Genomic DNA, 17,901 nt, shown 5'->3' on the forward strand with positions numbered 1-17,901 from the left:
TAAAAGCCTTTTTTTCTTATTTTAGTGTCTTTATTTGGTTGTTTACTCTAATGTTTGCCATGAGAAGAGTATAGTAGGAAAACATGTAAGAAAAATTTGTAAATGTGATGAGTCTAAAATGGGAGCAGAATATGTGGTAGGTTTGGGGAAAAATATAAGAATTGGAGGTAACGCTAAATTTTTCTTGAGTTCCCTCCTTTTTTCCTTTCTCTTTTTCTGTCCTCGTTCCCTCTTCTGTCTCCACAAACTAACTGCTGGGGTGGCGATTGGGTAGCTGTAGGGGCCAGTTCTCAGCTCCCCTGCCCCACACAGGGCGTAGTGGGTGGGACTCAGCCCAACGGGTTTTCCACAAGCAGATTTCTGTGCAGCTTTCCTACACTTTCGCCTAGCGAGACCAGAGGCAAAAAGCAGACAGCAGCTGGGGAGCCGCCCCAGGCGACTTGCACGTGCGGGGAGGAGGGAGCGCTGCCGGCAGGGAAGGACCCTGAGTGACCTCACCATGGTGCGTTATAGCTGCTACTTTCTTTTTGTTTCCTCGGTGCATGGAAGGGTAGTGTTTCTGAAAAGAAGTCGAGCGCAGTAGGGAAAGGAACTTACAGGGATCTTTTGGGGTCATCGGGAGAGAGAGAGAGAGAGAAAGAGAGAGAGAAAGAGAGAGGGGGGGGCACAGGGAGGGAGGGCTCCCGGGATGGACTGAACGCTTCGGGGCAGTGCGGGAATCGGGTCGCAGAGGCACGTCGCGTCCCGCCCAGCCTGTTGAACAGGTAGACGGGAGTGAGCCCAAGCGTGAGCTCTGTGGCCGAGTGTGTGGTGGGTGCACTGGCGCAGGGACCGACACGTGCCACGGCAGGGTCCCCGCTCCCGCCCCTGACGCCCCCTCTTTCTTTGTGTTCTCAGTGCGAATTTGCGAGGCGCGCCCTGGAGCTGCTGGAGATCCGCAAACGCAGTCCCGAGCTCTGGGAAGCCACCGAGTAAGTGGTTGCTGCGTACCCACGCGGGTCGGGGCTGCTCTGCGGGGTGGCCTCTTTCTCCCGGCCCCCAGCCTGGAATCGTGACCCCAGCACCCCAACCGCGGGAAGCCTTCCTGGCGCTGCCAGCTGCCCAACCCTCGGTGGCCGGGGCCCGGTTCCCACGCTGGGGAGGAGCGAGGGAGCAAAGGAGACGGCGCTCGGGGGCCCCGCTGAGGGCCCGGGGGACCTACGACGCCCAAAGGAGGAGGACTGGCGGGGCCGGGCGCCGGGCCGACCGCACCCACGGCTGCGCTCGCGGAGCGGGGCCGTGGGAAGGCGCGGGGCGCGTGGGGGCCGCTGCTCTCCCACGGCCTCCAGAGCACCGCAGCGCCGGCCGCAGAGCGAAGGGACCAGAGCCCCGGCTTTAGGGCAACTTCATTCCGCTTGCTACGCGGTGGGTGAGCGAGTCGACCTCCTCGAGAGCAGACGGCGAGGGTAGCAGGATTGCTTAGAGAAGGCAGCCAGGAAACTTCCAGTGGGGCTGCTCAGGGACTCGTGTGAAGGGTGTGTGAGTGTGTGAGTGTGTGAGTGTGTGTGTGTGTGTGTGTGTGCGCGCGCGCTCGCACGCGGGTGGGGGGAAAGGAGAGACGGAGACAGAAGGAGCGAGAGAGCGCTTGCGCCCGTGTGTTAATTACTGTCCCGCGGTCTAATTTCTGTTTTCATTATGACTGCCGCACCCGGGGAAACCGAGCAAAGGGCCAGCATCGCTTCTGTGCTGCGGTCTGCGCTGGGAGCCTGCACCTGGGGGGCTGAGCCGCCTCACTGTGACACTAGTGTGAGGCGCTGCGATGCAATGTGGTCATGTGATTTCTGGCTGTGGAATTCCTGCGTTTTTCTCTTTCTCACTTGTTTTCACACGCCTGTTCCTTCACTCTGCACTTGATAAACAGGTTACATCGTCTGAAGTAAACCAGAAGGCTGTGTATCTCATTTAATGGTGATTGGCCAAAGGCCTCTTGGTTTCCCATATCTTGGAAACCCCTCTGTGTGTGTGTGTGTGTGTGTGTGTGTGTGTGTGTGTTTACATTTAAAACTGTATATATTAAATTACAGCTTCATTTATAACATCCGTAGTAATTTTCAGGGTTAGTTCTCTGATGGTGATTTCGTTACATGTCTACCTACTTACTAGAACTGGGCTAGGTAGGAAAATCATTAACCTTCTCTCTGGTTACATATATAAAATGTTGAAGCATTTAGTGATGTAGATTTTTATATCTTGGTTCATAATGTAGAATTAATCTGTTGCTTTTCCTAATATAGTAATATATATTTTTTCTTTAGTCATGGTATTTCAAGTACTATATATTATGAAGAATGTAAAAAACATTAACAACATAAATATATGAATGTTCAAAATTCCAAAGCAAACCTTAATTTGTCAAAAAGTCATATAAACTTTATTACTTTTTCAGTAGTAATAAAGGAGGTTGTCTGTGTAGTCTATGCTCTGTTCAGTTACCACATAACTAGTTCTGTGATCTGTTTCAAGGGGTCACGAAGTCCCTGAAATTGTACGCAAACATCTGAGTTGCTGTATATTTAGGGAGATAGCCTAGAGTCCTCAGATAGCCAAAGAAATCTATGATTCAATAGAAAAATAAGAACCACAAAATTAAAATATATAAGTTCCACTTTTCCTTGTCAAAACAATGGGCTTTCTACATAAAGTCTTCTGATAGAATAGTAGGAATAATTCTAGAATAATTAAATAGTATTACAATAATGAAACATTTTATATAAAATACACCCACTTGTATGTTTTTTAAATATATCAGATAGGATACTTGGGTAGATAAAATTTATTTCATAGAAATTTATAATGAACAAATAGGTATCTTCTGTTTCTTCTTGTACTGTAAGATTTCTTTGTAGTGTATGACAAAGAAATAAAATTCTATTTCTTTGAAAGCCAACAAAAAAATAAAGTACTTGTGCTTGGTGTGGTGTTTTATAGTGTATGAATATAAAAAGCCCCTGAAAAGCCATGTTTCTAAATGGTGAACAGGTAGAAAATAAGGAATCTAAGACAGCTGTCATTTACAGAATGCAGAATGAAATGTAAAGATATTTTATTTAAACCTGGCAACACTAAAGGAAAAAGAAATGTGGAAAACTTCACAATACTTAGTACTAATATTCTTATAACTATGGTTTATTAAATTATCTTGCTTTAAGGTATTATTTTGAAAACCATGTTAGTTATTATATTGTACTAAAAAGTAAAGAAGTGGTAACTAAAATTAAATTATTTCTATTATGAATACGTCAATACATTTTACGACTATGTGTGAACAGTTTTGTCATAGACATTGTCAAAACAAAAAACCCTTATTTAACATTACTTTTTTGATAAAGATATTATATAACTTTAAATTTTGTCTGAAACAATATAAGAGAAATTGAATTCTATATTTACATTTGTAGGTTGCATTTGCCAACAATTAATGTGGGTATAGGGAGGAGGATATTGATTTTCTTTACAAGTTAGTTTAAAACAACATATTTACCCACAAACTTTCTAATTAACCTTTTCCAGAAATAGGTGAAAATCAAATTAGCCTTAAGAATGAATCTCTCCTAGTAAGGAGAGATGAAAATTTAAAGCAGTATTTGAATATACCAAGTCAAAAACTATGTTACTGATGGGACCACATTTTGGAGAAAATTATTTATTCAGAATATTTTCTATATGTTAGATTTTCCAGAAAGGTTCTTAGCTTTTATTTGCTAAAATATATAACTTTTACAGTACTGATTTTTCTACTACTTAAATGATAAATATTTACCCAAGCAAATTTTCTTAAACATTACTATTTATTACTTTTCTGCATATTTGTAGAATGTACTTTTCATTCTAAATTAACGATAATGTCAATGCTTGTTTATCTCTAGATTATTTAGATTTACTCAGTAACTATTGATTAGGTGCCGTACAATAGTTTTGTTTTGGCTGTCTCCATCTTAACCTAATAGAAGAACAGGTTTTGAAAATTTTTAGGTCTGTAGATAAACAAGTTTAATTGCCCATAAACTAGTTGACTTAATTGGGGTTGTCGTAATTTTTTGACTGTCCTGAATCACATTTGCTCCCATTTCTCTCAAACAGTTGGAAAGTATATGTCCTATTTCATTTTTTTCTCTCCCCTAAGTTCAGTCCAACAGGCTTTATCTTCCTATGCCCTTGAGGCTTATACAGAATGGATAGAATTATATGCAAGGACTGAAGAGTTTTAGACTATCTGATAAAACTTGAGGGTCTTTGTTGCACATCCCTCCACCCTTTCCGTAAAAATGTGATTCTCTCTGCTCTTGTTACTAATTTCACCAATCTGGAATAATTTCTGGCCATTAATAATCTTTTATTAAAATGAACCCTCCCTTTCAGAAAATCAAAGGCAACTCAAATAACTCACCATTTACTCTTTATCACCATAGTAGGAATTTAGCAAGAAGCCAACAGAAGACCAGGACTGGGGAGTGAACACCCCCAGGAAAGGAAGTAGGGCAGACCTAGGAAAACTTTCTCCTAAATTATTTCCAGGTCTGACCTAACCTATACATTCCCCTTTTCTGTGCTACATTACATTAAAAGGACTTGCTTAGGTGTCTGTATCTTTTATCAAACTCTAGTCTCCTTCAGGATATTCATCACTGAACTCAGTGTCTGGCACAGAGTGTGTCTAATAAATTTAATTGTGTGATCTCTGTAATTATTAAAGTAAGTTTTTTACGTCTTGACATTATATGTTGTTCTGTTCAAGAATACAAGTTAGGCCTTGGCCAGTGGCACAGTGGTAGAGTGTCGGCCTGGCGTGTTCGATTCCTGGTCAGGGCACGCAGGAGAAGCGCCCATCTGCTTCTCCACCCTTTCCCCTCTCTTCTCTCACTCTCTTCCCCTCCTGCAGTCAAGGCTCCACTGGAGCAAAGTTGGCCCCAGGCACTGAGGATGCTCCATGGCCTCGGCCTCAGGTGCTAGAATGGCTCCTTGCTGCAACAGAATAATGCCCCAGATGGGAAGGGCATCACCCCCTGGTGGGCATGCTGGGTGGATCCCAGTCAGGCGCATGTGCAGTGGTAGTCAACCTGGTCCCTACCACCACTAGTGGGCGTTCCAACTTTCATGGTGGGCAGTAGCGGAGCAACCAAAGTATAAATAAAAAGATAGATTTAACTATAGTAAGTTGTTTTATAAAGATTTATTCTGCCAAACTTAGCGAAAATATGACACAAAGTACTTGGTAAGTAAATATTATCATATGCTTTAACATGCTGTAACTCTGCTTTATAAATTTTATAAAGAAAAGTTACTTCTCTACTTTATAAATCACCATTACTGTGGAACCAGTGGATGGTTAGAAAATTTTACTACTAACAGAGATACAAAAGTGGGCGGTAGGTATAAAAAGGTTGACTACTCCTGCGCATGTGGGAGTCTGTCTAACTACCTCTATGCTTCTAACTTCAGGAAGAAAAAAAAAAAAAGAATATAATTTATCCCTGGCCAGGGAGCTCAGTTGGTTAGAGCATCATCCCAATACACCAAGGTTGTGAGTTCAATCTCAGGTCAAGGCACGTACAAGAGTCAACCAATTAATGTGTAAATAAGTGGAATAACAAATTGATCTCTCTCTATCTATCTATCTATCTCTCTTTCTCTCTCCACTTCTCCTTCCTTTCTTCCTCCCTCTAAAATTTAAAGAACGATATTTGTTTTGCAATGACCCTCTGTGGTCACTATGGTTTTCTCTCATATGGCTTGCAGCCTATTCAATCTGCTTGTAAACTGTGATTTCTTTACCATTGCCCAATTACCCTTTGTCTCTTTAAGTTGACCTCCTTCACTAATGTCATCTATCATCTCTCCATTACCAATGCTTGGTGCCTCTGAACATCCCACTTCCCTTAAGAATCTAAAGTCATGGAGGTTCTTCTTTCTGCACTTCAGTCTGCTGGCATTGTTCAGGACGTCATTCAACATCCACATGGTCAGCTCGCACGGGACCTCACCCTGCTGCCCTTCCTTCCCTTTGGGAAGCCACCGATTTCCCCCACCTGGGCCCTCATGTCCCTCAGAATTGCCCCGGCTGAAAAAGCTCAGAATCTCATCTCTTTCTGACCACAACCTCCTATCCTTTCAGTGATCCCACTCACCGTTACTCGACACCATCCTCTTCCATTATTTTTCTTTGGCCACACTTACTTTTCTCATATTGCCTTCTTTTTACTTACCACAGTCATGTTAGACAGTTGTATATATCAATTCTGTTCCAGTCTTTGGATCTCTTGCCACTGGAACCTGATTCATGTTAACCTGATTCAGTTTGAGGTATGATTAACAGTGCTAGGAATTTATTTTAATCTCTCTTGAATAATTGTCCATATCTTCATAGTACATGTTCCAGAGTTTTCCAGGTTATCCAGTCCACTCAAACTATCCTTACTCTTTTCTTCCTTAGCAGATAACCTTATTTCTGAATTCATAGGGAATATGAAGATCAATTAAGATGTATCTTCAATGTAGGAGGTATTTCTTTCTTTCACCTGTTCTTAGCATAAGAACTCTTTTCTTCCCTGGCTGGGAAGCTCAGTTGGTTAGAGGGTTGTCCTGAAACACTGGGATTGTGGGTTTGATCCCCAATCAGGGCACATACAAGAATCAACCAATGGATGCATAAATAAGTGGAACAACAAATCAATGTTTCTCTCTCTCTCTTTTTCTCTCTCTCTAAAATCAATGTTTTAAAAAGAACTTTTTATATTGAGCTATACTATTTGCCTCTATAATATTTATATCCCGTTTTTTACCTCTTAAAATACCTATACAAAATGCTTTTATATATGACAACTCTTGTAGTTTCTATGGTAATATTCAGTTCCTTTAACTTGTCCTGAATTGGCACAGTTTGAGAGTCTCATTCTCATCAGGGCATTTCTCTCTTGGATGCACTCCTGTTTACTTAAAGTGTGGTCCTCAAGTTGAATCTAGAAGAGTGGACTAATATTATGGGATATATTCAGTGTTCTCTTCCAGATACCATATAATTAATTATTCTAAAATTTAATCTTTCCTCTCCCGCATTATTTTCTTTATGCATCCATAACACACTATTTAATTATGTATCATTGTTGCTTCTTCTTGTGCAAGTATACTTCTCCCTAATTGCACCTTTGGCCACTTGATTTGGGACTTTTAAAAATAGTTACTGTAATTAAGCTGAATCTTTACCTTTGGCTAGTGTATTATTTCAGAAGGTCAAGATAATTTTGCATTCTATGATATAGATTAGCAGTTCTTTCCAATGTAGAGGCATTAACAGATTTGATCAGGATACAATTAATACCTTCATCTGAGTAAATATGTAAAATGCTGAAATAAAAGGATATTTGACATCCTCATGGCCACCTTTTTCTTACTTTTCATGAGTCCGAGAATTAGTTCCTTTTATAAGGCTTTTCAACCAGTTATATAGTCAGATAACTCTCTTTCCTCTGAGTTTACATTTTTTTTGTGTGGCCCAAGAGTATACTGTGACAGACTTGGTCAAATTCCTTGCTGAAGTGCATTTCCACTTTCTGCAGAATAGATATTAAGTAACTCTATTAAAACTAAGAGGAAATAACACTAGCTTGTAGGTAATGACACTTCATATTTCAAATGCTCACATTCCATAGTTTTAAGAATTTCTTGGGAATTGTGCCTAGAATTAATGTCAAGCTCTCTAGGCTAGAGTTGTTGGAATCTACTTTCCCTATTTTGAAAATTGAGACAATGGCCGGATTCTTTGTTCTCTAGCAACCCTTTTATTCATTATAGTTTCTGTAAAGATGATGTTTAACTCTTCACTTACCTTATTCTCAAATGCTTTCAATACTTTGCACTGTAATTTCCCCAAATTAGTGAATTTAAACTAATTTAGAATATTTAATGACATACTATATCTTGAGCCTGTAAATTTGCTATTTTGATATTTGTGTTTTGCTAGCATGAATATTATTTTCTTAAGGAATGGAGATGAAACAGAACAAGAATAGAGTAGTTCTGCCTATATGGTCATGTGCTATTATTTGAATTTCTTTATCCTGCATCAGTGAAACCTTCCTATATCTAATAAAAATGTCATTATAGCCACTTTATCTAGTAATATTAAGATGAATTAAAACAACTTTCTTTTGAATGTATTATTATTTTTTATTATTATTAAGTGAGAGGCAGGGAGGCAGAGACAGACTCCTGCATATGCCCCAACTGAGTTCTACCAGGCAAGCCTACTAGGGGATAATGCTCTGCCCATCTGGAGTTTTGCTTCATTGCTTGGCAACCAAGCCATTTCAGTGCCTGAGGCAGGCCATGTAGTCATCCTCAGCACCTGGGGCCAGCTTTGCTTGACCATTGGAGCCATGGCTGTGGGAAGTGAAGAGAGAGAAATGGGGGTGGAGAAACAGAAATGGGGGTGTCACTTCTCCTGTGTGCCCTGACCTGGAATTGAACCCACAATTTCCACACGCTGGGCTGATGCTCTACCACTAAGTCAACCAGCCAGGAGCTTGAATGTATTATTTTTGAAAGCTTAAATTGTTTTATGACACTCTTCCCAGAGGTTCAGTCACGTTTTTGTACTTCTCTCCATAAAGTTTATAATAGGTTAAGCTTGTCACTGACAGAGCTACAAGCAAAGTTTATGACACAGTCGCTGACTCGGGGGAATTTAATATGTGCATGTGGAGATAAAAGAACCCAGAAATAGTCTCAGAATTATACATGTCAGCACTTAACAATCAGCGTAATATTTGTGGTGCAGTTTTAATAACATCTAAACTTAAATAAAGAGAGAGAGAGTTATGCAAGGTGGAGATGTAGAAGAAGGCTTTCTAGAGAAAATGGAGCACTTAGTTGAAATTTTAAAACAGGACCAGGTGCTGGACTGTGCAAGACCTGTATGATTTAAATACAGAGATTAGTGGAAAGCTGTTCTAGACAGAGGGAGTGAAAGGAACATTGGAGAATATAGGTGAGTGGTATGTATGTGTGTGTAACTAAGGTATGAAAGGAGAAAGGGCAACACCAAGTCTTCTCAAGCCACATTCCTTGGTGGAAAACACTACTGCCCTTCCCGCTCCATCCTTACTAGATTTTCTTTCCCCTTGCTTGATCTTTGAGAGGCCCAGATCCACTCACCCTTTGAATCTGAGACTAAGCTCTACCTTTCAGAAACGTTTCCTGATCTTCCCAGTCTGAACTGAGTGCCTTGGCATCTTTTCCTCTAACTCCCTATCCTTCCCTATCACACTATTATGCACTGCTACAATTGCTTGCTGATTGCCTCTTTTGCCCATTAGCCTGATACTTCATGGGAGGAGGTACCATTTCTGTTGAGTTCTCATTCTACTCACAGACACCTAGTAGAAGTGCTCCATGGGTCATGAGCACTCAATAAAAATGTGTGAGATGGCATGGGCCTGTGGGGAGCAATGAGTTTATGCAGGAGAATATTTATGAAATGATGGAAGGTAGAGAGGGCTTAGATTTCAACAAGACCAGGATGTCAGGCTAACTCTGCTTTATTAGGTCATGTGGAGCCATTTCGTTTTTTGAGTGTGGGAAAGGATATGGCAAACACATCACTTTTAATTAGAACTTCATAAATCAATTCAAACTATCCAAATATGATACACATTTCTAGACTTAACTAGGGAATTATTTTTGCCTTGTATCAGGTGTTTCTATTTGTGAGGTTAATAAATCGTACAACTTAAATACTGCATGTTTTTATTAGAGACTTATTTTACTTGTCTAATTTTATGTGTGTACACTGAAATTCTTAGTGGTTATGAGTCTAAATTTTCCATTTTTCATGCTGATGTGCCTTGTTATAAGTAAATATGTGGCTTATATAGTAAATTAATAAAACATAAGCAAGGAATTTCAACACTCTATTAAGTCGTTGTATATTTTGTGCCTGTAGTTTAATCCATTAATGTTTTTGAAGTTGCTACATAGATTTGAAGTATTTTGAAGGTTACAAAAGTAACACGGAAGAGATATGGATAACACAATAATATTGATATTTTAATACTTTATATGTAAAAATTTAAAACAAGATAGTCTTAGAATGAATTAGCACTATACATCTGTAACTGTGATTAGCAAAATGCAGTCCTCCCACTGAAAACTTTTTTGGTAAAATTCCATTTTTGCCATGCTTTAAAATATTTTTAGTCACTAATTATAAGTAGCATTTCTCTTTGTTCTATTCTATCCCCAAATAACAATTTAACATGCCCCAATATTTATTTCTGGTTCTGTTCAGTGACTACTCAGAATAGAATTCTTAAACTCTTGTCGTGTCATCTTACGCTAAAAGCTATTCAGCAGCGGTATGTAGGAGAGCTGTGATATTTCTTGATAGAGTTTGTACCTTGATTGGATAGCACATTATCCCAACTGAAGTTGCTGCCTTTCCCCTCTCCTCTTTCTCCCCCTCTCTTTGAAGCTGCCCAAGCTCATCCTGATTTAGACTGGCTTACCACGTATAGAGTTCACCTGCTGGCTTGCCCAAGAGCCGTAAGGTCATAAATGAGGGGTATTGCAAGGCCACCCCACACTAAAGTCCACCCCCTCCACCACTTGTTCTGCCTCATGGCCTAAAATTTCTTTGTATTGCTGCTGTGTTTTGAATTGTATCTCTTGGATCCCATGGGATAACTGTTTTACCCAGAAAAGCGCCACCACCTTGTTTGCCCAACAGCAAAAGTCACTTTCATTATGGTATCTTCTGTCTTCGATTAAGAGCATGTTTTCTTAGACATAAATTTTTTAAGTGAAGGATAAAAGGAAACAAACAACTTAACATGTGGAGCACAGACTAGAAAGGTAGATACAAGTAGGGGACATTGGGCAACAATATGGTGCTCAACAGGAAGAAGGAGGTCAAAGAAAGTAGAGAAGGTGCTGAAAAGAACTATTTCTTCACACTTTGGGGCCGTATTATCTTCAGTGCTAAAGAAGAAGTGTCTCAAGGTAATGGGGGTGGTTAGAACATTTTTTCTCACCAGCTTGTTATGGCCTTCGTTATCTATTTAAATCAAACCAGAGTAAAATTGGTTTAGTTATTTTTCTCTTACTGTGAGATCTGTTTCAGTGCCTAGTAGAAACTGGTAGCTGCATGTTGTGACAGTCTGTTGTACACACAGTAAAATGGTGCCTGACTATGATTCTTTCCATGAGTTGTCCTTGAGAAATAATAATCATTGGTCCGTGTTGAGTATCAAGGACTTTTGCTTGGTACCATGTGTTAAAGGCTTCTCTAAGTGGTGTAAGAATCATGCCGTGTTCATGACTTCAAACAGGTAATCTGGGGTCTGTACTTTACTCCCTAACTCTTCTGTCCAATGTCTCAATCATTCTCTTATTTGAACACTGTTATAGCCATATTGTCTCTACTATAATTTGTCACCTTGCTTTTTTTTTTGTTTCTGATGTTAGACTTACAATATACTTTTTAAAATAACATTTTGTATTTTTTACTTTTAATATTTTTAACTTTCTTTTTTCTTGAATTTGTTGAGATGGCATTGGTTAAAAAAATTATGTAGATTTCAGGTATACAATTCTGTGATTCATCATCTGTATATTGTATTGTTTGTTCACCTCCCTAAGTCAAGTCTCCTTCTGTTCATCACATTTATCTCCCCTTTACCCTCTTCTACCTTCCCCCTTCCCCTTGTACTCTGGTAATCATCATCTATGTCTATGAGTTTTTTTCTTACAGTTTCCATTTCTCAGAGGAAACTCCCTATTTATGTATGCTATCCAAGTCTGCCACTGGATTCTGTAATATATTCATCATGCTTATTTTTATGTTTCTATCTGCTAAGAACATCTGGCACATTTTTTGATCAGTTTCTATTCAGTGTTTGTTCTTTGTCATTGGTCACCTTTTCTTACTCTTCATGTGTCATATATGTGTCATATGGGTGTTTGTGTCATATGACTCATGTATTGGGCTACAAGTATGGAAGAATTGGTCAATCTGAGTTTTGGAGCTCCTCAGGATTCTAATCTTTCTTGTATCACTTCAAAATCTGATAAACATTTAACCAATTTCTCTTGACGTTTCTTTATGAGAGAATCTGTCACTTGCCACCACTTGATCTGAGCTGAAAGCAACAATGGCTGTCATCTCTCCTACGACCTGCTGTTTATTTATTTTGTAATCTAGATCACTTAGGTTTCTTTGAGTCCTCAACTGAGTTGTTTTTTTAATGACTTAGCTAATGTATAACTTATGTACAATAAATCTCATGTATATGTATATAAAATATACAATTGAGTAAGATCTGACAGATGTATACATCTGTGAAACCACCACCACTCTCAAGACAATTATCATTTCCATCACCCCTAAAATTTTTCTTGTGTTCCTTTCCAATCAGTTTCTCCCCACCCCCTTCTATCTCCAGAAAATTGTTGGTCTGCTTTCTGGACTTAACAAATTGGTTTGTGATGGCCAGATTTTATATAAAAGTAATATTACCATATATACTCTAATTTGTGTGGACTCATTCACTCAACATAATTATCTACTTTGTTGCATATATCTGCTGAGTAATAGTTCTTTACATAAATGGCTGTACAACATCATTTTTATTTATTCACATGACAAAAGATATTTCAATAGTTTCTCATTTTTAGCTATTACAAATAAAGCTACCGTGAACATTCACATACAAGTTTTTGCTGAAATATTTACTTTTCTCTTGAGTAAATACCTAGAAATGGAATAGCTAAATGATATAATAGGATATGTTTAAGGTTTTAAGAAACCACCTAACTGGTTTTTTTTTTTTTGAGAGAAAATATCTCTAGTTTATTTTGACATTTGATTGTGCTGTATACCCCTCCCCCAAAGTTAAATTGTCTTCTGTCACCTTCTATCTGGTTTTCTTTGTGCCCCTCCCCTCCCCCAACCCCTCTCTCCTTCTTCACCCCCTCCCCCCTCCCCCAACCCCCCACCCCTGTTGCCATCACATTCTTGTTCATGTCTCTGAGTCTCATTTTTATGTCCCTTCTATAACTGTTTTTAAAGTGACTGTATCTTCTTGAAGTCCCTCCAGCAGCATCTGAGAATGTTATTCCGTGTCATCACTAACTCTTGGCATTGTCAAACTTTTGAATTTTAGACATTCTAATGGCTTTTTTTTCCTCATGACTAATATTATTGAACATCAAAAAGTTTTTTACTAGTTGTTCATATATCTTCTTTAATGAAGTGCCTGTTGTTTACTATCAGTACAGAAATTACAGCGTACTCTTTTGTTAGCTTTGTATCCTGCTACTATGCTAAAATTACTTCTTAATTCTAGTTGTTATTTTGTAGATCCCTTGGGAATTTTTACTTAAATGCCTATATAGGTAAGTAATAGTTTCAGTTTTCTCTTTCTATATTTTGTCTTTGTTTTCTTAACTTATTTCAATGACTAGGACCTAGCTTCAGGATGATGTTGACTAGATGTGAGAGGAGGAATCCTTGCCTTGTTTCTGATAGTAGTCAGAAAGTGTTCAGTCTTTCACTTCAAAGTATAACTGTTAAGTATGCAGTTTTTTTAATATACAGATTTTTTAAAGCTATGATTGTCTAGCTTATCGAGCCAGTTCTCATTGTTAGGGTCAAAGTGGGAGTCTTTTGTGATTTTTATACAAACTAATCAAAAGTGGAAGTCTCTATACTTTGACTTTAAGTTAACTCTGTATGCTGCATAATAAATATTTCTATTTCAAGAAAGCTATCAATATACATAAATCAAAATATTTCTAATCTTCAAAATCATTCTTTCAAACTTGCTATTCCTCTTAATGTAATTGGCCTTAATACAACCTTTACTCATTTATACTATACTATTTCTTCTATAACTCCTTATTTTATTTCATTTTTCACCTATTATTATTATGATGATGAAAATTTGTCTCATAAAAGTTATAACTTTATAACCTAAAAGTCAAATGATATTTTCTCAGTCTTCTTGCTATGGACTGAATTATGCCTTACCCCAACTGATATGTTGATACCCTAATCCCCAAAGTGATAGTATTTAAAGGTGGATCTTTGTGAAATAATTAGGTTTAAAAGACATCATTAGGAGGGACCATTGCAGTGGGATTAGTCCCCCTATAAGAAGGTATACCTGAGAGCTTGCTCTACTTCACTCTCTGTGCCATGTGAGAGTACAGCAAGAAGGTGGCCATCTGCAACCAGGAAGGGTCCTCACCAGAACTGGGTCATCCATACTGGCACCCTGATGGTAGACTTCCAGCCTCCAGAACTGTGAGAAAATGAATGTTTGTTGTTAAAGTCACCCAGTCTCTCGTATTTTGTTATGATAGCATTAACTGACTAATACACCTCCTCACCCTCTTCAGACTCTCAACATATACTTCTTTTTGAATATATGTCCTCTTCTGTTTACATTCTGATCATGTTTATCTGATAGCTACTTCTCTGTGTTAGTCATAACATCCTTCTCTAGTCCTCAAATGTGAATTTTTCCCAGAGTCCTAAATTTGGCCATCTTCTCTACCTACATGCAGCCCTTTGATGCAGAATAGATTGAAAGAAGCTGAAATAAACTCCTGACTTTAATGGCTTCTTTTGTATGAAGGACGACAAATTCATATCGCTAGTATGTTAAATGGTCCTTAATTAAAGTCTCCAATTTTCAAACCCATCTCTACCTAGATGCCCCTCTAAGAGTTCGAGATCCACGTATAGGAAACAAAATTGCACATCTCTCCTCTCAAGCCGACTTCTGTTACATCTTTCTATTAAAGGCACCATTATCCTTCCAGACAAGCAAGAGTGATCTTGTTCCTCAGACCTAGTTCATTGCCACATGATGAAAACTTTAATTTTATTATATCTCTAGCAGCCATCCTTTCCTGCCCCTTCCCACAACTTCCTTTATTTCTCAGCTCACTTGCATTGCTCTCCCTCTGTAGCATGCCCTTTTGCTAACATCTTTATGTCCATTCTGTAGTTATTTTCAAAAATCAGCTTAAATTCCATACATTACAAGAAGTGTTCTCTCATCATCCTTTTGCTGCCACTGCCTAAAAGTGATATTTCTTATAAACATCATAATTCTGTCTCTACCTCTTCTCCATTTTTTATTAGAGTTGTTTAAGAAGTAGACACACATACACACACACACAACCATACTAGACTTTGAAAAGAATTAAAATGAATACCTTTATTCTCTTCAAAAGCTCTGCAAATATTGATTGAATTATAAATGAATTTATTAATAACCCATTATAATTTTTTTAAGAAAGCAAAGATATTCTATAGGTTCCAGGGTAGCTTCATTTTACTTCATTTTGATAGGTTTTATTTTCTTTTGTCTGTACTTTGCTCTTTCTTTATTAGTAGTCTAATAGTCTATTTTATTGATATTAGTTAACATTTATTAAATGTCCAGTATTACTGTGTTCAGTGCTTCTGAAAAAGCAAAGAACTACAGCAGGGGTCCCCAAACTACAGCCCGCAGGCCACATGCGACCCCCTGAGGCCATTTATCTGGCCCCGCCACACTTCTGGAAGGGGCACCTCTTTCATTGGTGGTCAGTGATGCGGATGCATCCTGTGCTCCTGGAGTACTGTATGTGGCGGTACCGCATAGCGCAGCGTCGCTCACATACAGTACTACTTCTGGTGACTCGGGACGTACTAGTCACGGCTCCGGAAGCAAGTCATATCACTTAAGGCTGGCAGTGACAAATATGGAACCGGATGTTGACCATCTCATTAGCCAAAAGCAGGCCCATAGTTCCCATTGAAATACTGGTCAGTTTGTTGATTTAAATTTACTTGTTCTTTATTTTAAATATTGTATTTGTTCTCGTTTTGTTTTTTTACTTTAAAATAAGATATGTGCAGTGTGCATAGGGATTTGTTCATAGTTTTTTTTATAGTCTGGCTCTCCAACGGTCTGAGGGACAGTGAACTGGCCCCCTGTGTAAAAGGTTTGGGGACCCTTGACCTACAAGAAGCCTGTGTGGTTTTCCATCCAAGCCCATTTCCCAGTGAAGAGGGAACGTGAGCACTGTTGGTTTCTTTGGCAGGTCTTAGTGAACTTCATGAATTTCTAAGTAAAGTGAGATTTCTCCCTTCCAAAAAGGTAAAAAATAAGATAGGAAGAAAAATAACTGATAAAAATAATAAAAGAATAGATATAACAGGTAGTAAAATAATAAAATAAACAGGCAATGATACAGGGAAACATTTTGAAAAAAATTTTCTCAATTATTGTGTCAGTTACGTGTATGTATTTGTGTTTGCACATACCAAAGGTATAGGGGAAATAAAGGGAAAAGATTGAGTGAATCTGATAATAATAAAAACATAAGCCAGCAAGCTAGTAGTTCTGTCTTTTAATTTCAGCATAAAATAATTTACTGGATGCCCAAAGTTGGATAAACTGTGATCTCCATTGGTGAGTAAGACTACGGCAGAAAACATACCTAACTTTTTTTTTTTACATTTTTTTTATTATTATTAAATTTAATGCAGTGACATTGATAAATCAGAGTACATGTGTTAAGAGAAAACTTCTCCAGATTATTTTGACATTTGACATGCCTAACTTTTAATTAAGTGGCAAAGACAGGAGAATAAGGTCTTTAAAAAGTATGTTTAGAAAATTGAAAAAGAACTAAAGATAACTTTTTGAGAAAGTATAAAAAGTGATGAGAAAAATCATGAAAAAGAACCAGGGGAAATATTTTAGAAACTGCAGACAGTCAAAACAGTATTAATTATAGAGTATTAATATTAGTGTGATATGTAGATGAACTATAATCCTCCTATGGGACTACAATGCAATATTTATGATAACTCTCAGACTAGTAAGTATGGATCTTGAATTAAAAGTACTAAATGTTAAGCTTTTCTTAAATCTGTAGCTGCAGTCTTTGGGGGTTTGCAAAATGAGGACTGCTCTGCATTTCAGTGGAGGAGGTGATCAGACTATATTGGGGAACTCTGGTCCCCCCCACATGCCTGAGGCCTGTCTGACTTCTGCATTTCAAGAGTGTTGGGGTTTAGGCCAAGTCACTAAAATCTGAGCTTATGTTCTATCATCTGCAAGGAGAAAAGATTGCAGTCCATACTATATTCTCTTACACCACTCCTAGTTCTAAACTTCTATTCTGAAAAAGCCTTTATCCTTCTGTAGACTTTTATGTAAGAAATACTAAAAAAGAATAAGAAAAATTGTTTGGGGTTTGCTATGAACAAGAAAATTTTTTTACTTTCCTTATTTTAAAACAATGAGAGAAGCAAGGAGGCATTAAAAGAACATGGCTGTGGTTTTGGATGTAATGGGAAAGACCTCAGCATGTGCTTTGTGAGTATCCAAATACATACGTGCAAAATACATGTTCAGAAACGCAAATTCATTTATGATAATGATTTCTTCCAAGTAGTATGTAAAAATTTGGGTCTACTCTAGTTTCTAGAACCAGAGGCTCAAGGAAATATTTTGCAAAAGGGAGTCTCCTTAGAATTCCCTGGGACCCTGACAAAGAGGCTCACATCATCATTTCCCGGAGAGCAAGGCTTCATCTCCTCAGTGGACATGCCTAACAGTCTGACTATTTATTTTCTTCTGTCTTTTATTTTAGAAGATAACTTTAACTTTTATATTCCCAGATTGTATTCACTCATAGAGGAATCTGAGTACAAATCACTATCGTACATAAAATGCCTCACATCTCAAGATCACCCGAGTATTGGCTCTGTAATCAGATGGGCCCGGATTCATTTTCTATTCCTGTCTCTCTCTAGGACAAGTTACTTAACCTATGTTTCAGATTCTTCTTGAATAAAAAAAATTA

The 17,901-nt window shown here is 38.3% G+C and overlaps 1 protein-coding gene across 5 annotated transcripts in view; it reads left to right on the plus strand.

Moving 5' to 3' along the window:
• Positions 1-343: 343 nt before the first annotated feature.
• The window catches only part of GUCY1A1 (guanylate cyclase 1 soluble subunit alpha 1), a 50,503-nt gene continuing 32,945 nt past the window's right edge, over positions 344-17,901 (plus strand). Inside the window, exons 1-3 of one of the 5 annotated variants that reach the window (XM_066279660.1) lie at positions 344-502; positions 898-971; positions 16,448-16,499. The gene's annotated coding sequence lies outside the window, so the exon portion shown is untranslated. Of the gene's footprint in view, positions 503-607; positions 811-897; positions 972-1,108; positions 1,405-16,447; positions 16,500-17,901 lie in introns of those variants that run through there. The other 4 variants (XM_066279631.1, XM_066279641.1, XM_066279650.1 and 1 more) reach the window with 4 other exon arrangements.

Source organism: Saccopteryx bilineata, chromosome 1 (genome assembly GCF_036850765.1).
Source record: "Saccopteryx bilineata isolate mSacBil1 chromosome 1, mSacBil1_pri_phased_curated, whole genome shotgun sequence".
Taxonomy (NCBI): Eukaryota; Metazoa; Chordata; class Mammalia; order Chiroptera; family Emballonuridae; genus Saccopteryx; species Saccopteryx bilineata.